Source organism: Trichechus manatus, unplaced genomic scaffold, assembly GCF_000243295.1.
Source record: "Trichechus manatus latirostris isolate Lorelei unplaced genomic scaffold, TriManLat1.0 scaffold00073, whole genome shotgun sequence".
Lineage (NCBI taxonomy): Eukaryota > Metazoa > Chordata > Mammalia > Sirenia > Trichechidae > Trichechus > Trichechus manatus.
Window position 1 is genome coordinate 12,928,082 of NW_004444009.1, and position 5,655 is coordinate 12,933,736.

Here is a 5,655-nt window from a genome sequence, read left to right on the forward strand (position 1 = left end):
AAATACAGATTCTTGTTGCATTTGGACAGAGTGAGTAATGTTTCTTTCATATTTTCTGTGTTTCTCTAAATGTAGTTGCTTGACTTCACAACTTTCTGTCTACAAACTAAGAAAAAATATTGTACAAGTAACAGATTTGTTCCAAAATATACTTACATTAGCTTTTCAGTGAGATATACACAAAGATTGTGTGCATTCTGGGGAATTTGAGGGCACCACAGGAGGGCCAACTTTTGTGGGAGAAGCTGAGAAGTTGCATCCAATCAGTGAGTTTCTTATTGCCAATTTGTGGGTTACACTAAACACATGTTAGAATCACTTCTGCAGGAAATTGATTTTGTTTGGAAAAAGGGTAATCAAACTGTAGTCTCAATTTTGAGTTAATTAAATTTTCCCCAGATTTTCATCAACTGCCTATGTAAGACCGAAGAATAATTAATGCACTTGAATTATGGTATTGGCGAAGAATATTGAATGTATCATAGACTGCCAGAAGAACGAAAAAATCTGTCTTGGAAGAAGTGCAGCCACAATGCTCCTTAGAAGAGAGGTGAAACTTCATCTTGCTTTGGACATGTTATCAGGAGGGACCTGTCCCTGGTGAAGGATACCATGCTTGGTAAAGTAGGAGGGTCAGCGAAAGAGGAACACCCTCAACAAGATGGATTGACACAGTGGCTGCAACAATGGACTCAGACATAGCAACGTTGTGAGAATGGTGCAGGACTGGCTAGTGTTTTGTTCTGTTGTACATAGGGTCTTTATCAGTTGGAAATGACTCAGTGGCATCTGAGAACAACAAGCACTTTATATACTTTCTCATTTAATCCATGATTTATTTTGAAATAAACACTCGTATATTGTAAATATGGGAAATTGAGACTTTCGAGAGATTGACTTGCCCAAGAAGAAGGGGCTGGTCAAGATCCAAAGTCCAAGCTGCTATCCCAAACACAATAATCTATTTGATCTATAGTTTGATATGTTCATGGCCACACTGGACTCCACTGTTCGATGGATTTAGGTCAAGACTGCATTTACCCTTGACCTTCATAAGCCCCTAATCTGATAGGTAGGCCACATTGGTGTTTCAAGTCTCTGAGAATCAGTAAATTTAGAGCCAATAGCTAATGCCTTTGCATATTTTAATCATTTCTAGTGTTGTCACCCTGGCCCACATATTCTCTGGGGAACGTTTGGATAAAATTCACAGTCTATACCTATGGCCACGTTGCAGGACCCAGGCCTGCTCAAAATTGAGAGATTTAGGTCTGTGAACTGACTTGGATCTGGGAACTGGGTTATAAGCTGTGAATCCCTTCTATAGTGATCTGGGCTAGGTTTCTGTCTGGTAGACTGTTACGGATTGAATTGTGCCCACCAGAAAGTGTCCTAATGCCTGTACCTGTGAATGTGACCTTGTTTGGGTAATAGGGTTTTTCTTTGCATAGGTTATCAAGTTAATGACATCATATCAGAGTAGGGTAGTGCCTAATCCTATATGACTGTTGTCTTATTAAAAGAACAGAGTCACACACAGGAGAAGACAGGTGACAATGGAGGCAGATACATCTGTCAGCAGCCAAGAAATGCCCAGGGCTGCTAGAAACTAAAAGAGACAAGGAAGAATCTTCCTTAAGAGTGCGCGCGCGCACACACACACACACACACACACACACAGCATCCCTGCTGATGCCCTGAATTTGGACTTCTAGCCTCCAGGACTGAGAAAATAAATTTATGTTCTTTAAAACCATCCACCTTGTGGTATTTTGTTAACGATATGGCGCTTCCTTAAAAAGCTAGAAATAGAAATACCGTGTGATCCAGCAATCCCATTCCTAAGAATATATCCTAGGAAATAAGAACCATCACACATATAAACATGCACACTCACGTTCATTGCAGCATTGTTCACAACAGCAAAAAGATGGAAAAAACCTAGGTGCCCAGCAACAGATGAATGGATAAACTATGGTACATACACACAATGGAATACTATGCAAATGCTAAAGAACAATGATGAATCTGTGAAACGTCTCACAACATGGATGAATTCTGGAGGACGTTATGCTACATGAAATAAGTCAATCACAAAAGGACAAATATTGTATGAGACCAGTACTATAAAAACCCATGAAAAGGTTTACACATAAAAAGAAACAATCTGATGGTTATGAGGGAGGGGAGGGGTGGGAATGGAAAAACACTAAATAGACAATAGATAAGTGGTAACTTTGGTGAAGGGTAAGACAGTACACAATACTGGGGAAGCCAGCACAACTTGTCAAAGGCAGGGTCATGGAAGCTCCATAGACACATCCATACTCCCTGAGGGACCAAATTACTGGGCTGAGGGCTATGGGGACCTTGGTCTCAGGGAATATCTAGCTCAATTGGCATAACATAGGTTATAAAAGGTAATGTTCTACATTCTACTTTGGTGAGTAGCGTCTGGGGTCTTAAAATCTGGTGAGTGGCTATCTAAGATACTCCACTGGTCTCACCACATCTGGAGCAAGGGAGAAGAAGAAAACCAAAGACACAAGGGAAAATTTAGTCCAAAGGACTAATGGACCACAAGTACCACAGCCTCCACCAGACTGAGTCCAGCACAACTAGACGGTGCCTGGCTGTCACCACCGACTGGTCTGACAGATCACATAGAAGGTCCTGGACAGAGTGGGAGAAAAATGTAGAACAAAATTCTAACACACACAAAAAAAGACCAGACTTACTGGTCTGACAGAGACTGAAGAAACCCCGACAGTACAGTCCCCAGACGCCCTTTTAGCTCAGTAATGAAGTCACTCCTGAGGTTGACCTTTCAGCCAAAGATTATAGACAGGCCCATAAAACAAAATGAGACTAAATGGACACACCAGCCTAGGGGCAAGGATGAGAAGGTGGGAGGGCATAAGAAAGCTGGTAATGGGGAACCCAAAGTGGAGAAGGAGAGAGTGTTGACATTTCGTGGGGTTGGCAACCAATGTCACAAAACAATGTGTATTAATTGTTTAATGAGAAACTAGTTTGCTCTGTAAACCATCGAAAGTACAATTTTTAAAAAATGAGGTAATTGACCAGAAAAGTCTCTTTCAAATTACTCTGAACTGTAGTTAACACTCTTTGGATACTTATACTATTCAATCAACTGATTTTGTTCAAGTCACACTTTTCCAATTCATCCACATGAATACCATGAAAATTTTGGTCATATGTGTTGTTACAACCACAGCACTTCCTGTCTGATATTGCCTTCATTTAGATGAGTGTTGTAAAGTAAAGGGGGGGCTTGCACTGCTGTGGAATTTCTTCAGTGACCCAAGTGAAAGACATTTGTAAACGTCTCTAACTCTGTGAACAGGCAAGGATATTTTCCAAGTATCCGGGTGGGTGCGTAAAAATAAAACACAGGTGAAAGCAATGGCTGTCTTTTTTGATACAAGGACTCAAGAAGGGATTGAGAACAAAGAGAGCTTCATGGCACACTGATTTTCAACATAACTCTCATTCAGTATTTTACTATTCATCATCTACCATATATATGGAGAGTCACCATTGCCAACTATTTGGCACGGTCATGCCTGAATGAAGCGAAAGTCATTCCTGGGCACCCATTGTTATATCTTGGCATTCTTAGCATCATCAGTCACTTCTGCAGGTATGGAAGGGCTAGATCTTAGAATGAATTTGGCCATGTCCACTTTAACAGAATAGGAGCCCAGAGCACTGATCTAGGTGCAGATGAATGAGGTTCCAACTGGCAGGCAATTGGCTTCTGTGGTGGGTAGGTACAGCATTAATAACTGGTGCCCCTGGCAGGAGTCTAGGTGGAAGGGCACAAACCTAGTGGAAAAGCTCAGCGATGGGGAATCTGGAGTCAGGGAGTTGGGCAAGGAGAGACTTAGAAGAATTCAGGCATTCGTCATCAAGAAGACCTTAAAAGATAGCCAGCAAGGCCCAGGGCCTAGGATGAAGGGAACCTAGCAAGACAGAGGAGCCCTAGGAGCAAACTGCGGTGCCAAGCAGTTTACAGAAAAGGAGAGAAATCAAAGCAGAGACATGAATTAGGGCATGTGGACTGGGAATTGTGACAGGAGTAAGAGCTGGCCATCAGAATTAGAAACCTAGCCGGGGTAACCTAACCAATGGTACAAGCTGTTTGCTAAGCCTGATCCAGTGTTGGTCTCAGGAAGCTTAATAATCTCCTGATTCAGGTTAATATTAGCTCAAAGAATGGAGGATGGCATTGAGCATGCAGATGGGACTCAAGTGATCCCAGTGGTGGTGCACACCCTACTGCACCCATCATGCAGTTCTCTGAGAGAGAGACACACTAGCTCTGGGGATGTGATAAATCCTGTTACCAGACTATAATCTCCTTGAGAGTAGAAACTATGTCTTGATCATCATTGTAGCTAGAGTACCTAGCAGGGCCTGGCACGTATCACGTGTTCAATGACTGTTTGTTGAGTACACAAAGGAAGGCAAAGATGGATGAACAAATGGAGACATTCTCTGTTGGTGGGATACTCTACCAAGCCTTCCTAGAGTTTCAATAAAATATTGCAACCCCAAAAATTCTATACCATTTATTATTTTTATTTCATGACCTCCATACAACCTGTTGATTAGAAAAATAGACTTTTCTGGTTTCTTCATACTGGCAATGAAGGATAGAGGTTATGAGAATTCTGGACACTAGCCATCGTTATTTCCCTGTGTTATTTATTATGTTAGCATCTGGTTAATACCTCAGTGACATGTGGATTAGGTGACAGGGTCAGTCTCTGAGAGAATGGGCATATTGGGTAATTGAGAATATCTGGTTTCTGGTCCTCCATGACTGAGATTCAGACCTTGAAATATGGGGTCTGCCTATGGTCTGAGACCCTCTGTAGGAGAAAGAAACTGTTTTGTTCATCTTTCATATTGTTATATTTATTAAAAACATGCTCTCAGGAGGTGGGGCCAAGACGGCGGAGTAGTCAGATGCTTCTGGTGGACCCTCTTACAACAAAGACCTGAAGAAACAAGTGGTTCGATTATATATGGCAGTCTGGGAGCCCTGAACATTAAAGGAAGATTAAGGAACTGGACTGAGTCTCAGGGGGAGGGAGAGACGGTTTGGAAGCAGCGAGGAGTTGCCAGTCCTGACCAGGCAAGAGCCTGAGCCCTTCAGGCCTGATCAGCTTGGGGGTGAGTGGTGAGGCAAGCAAGCAGCCGTGCTCGGGAGGCACGTTTTCTGCACTGGGAGAGACCCAGCTGCTGAGAGTCTACACGGCCACCCAGAACGACTGAGAAGCAGCCCTTTATCTGGAGAAAGATAAGTAATTGCATATGGCCTACCGCACGGATCAAAAACACCCCCCTTAGGGAAAAACCTCTCTCCCATTTACCTCCCCACTCCCTGCTCTGCACTGGGTCCTGGACAGGCTTCAGCAATTGCCAAGTCCCCTGGGCTGGAAGTAGGATCTGTCACACGCCTGGAGCCATTCTCCCTGCCTTGGAGAGTGAACAAATTAACAAACAGGGGAAAAAATAAACTGCCAGCTCCCCTAAGCCAGGAACCCAGGGTAGGCACATCTCCTTTGCCTAGGCACAGGCATAAGGGATCCATGGACTTTGAGTGCCTTTCCCCCTGCATAGACT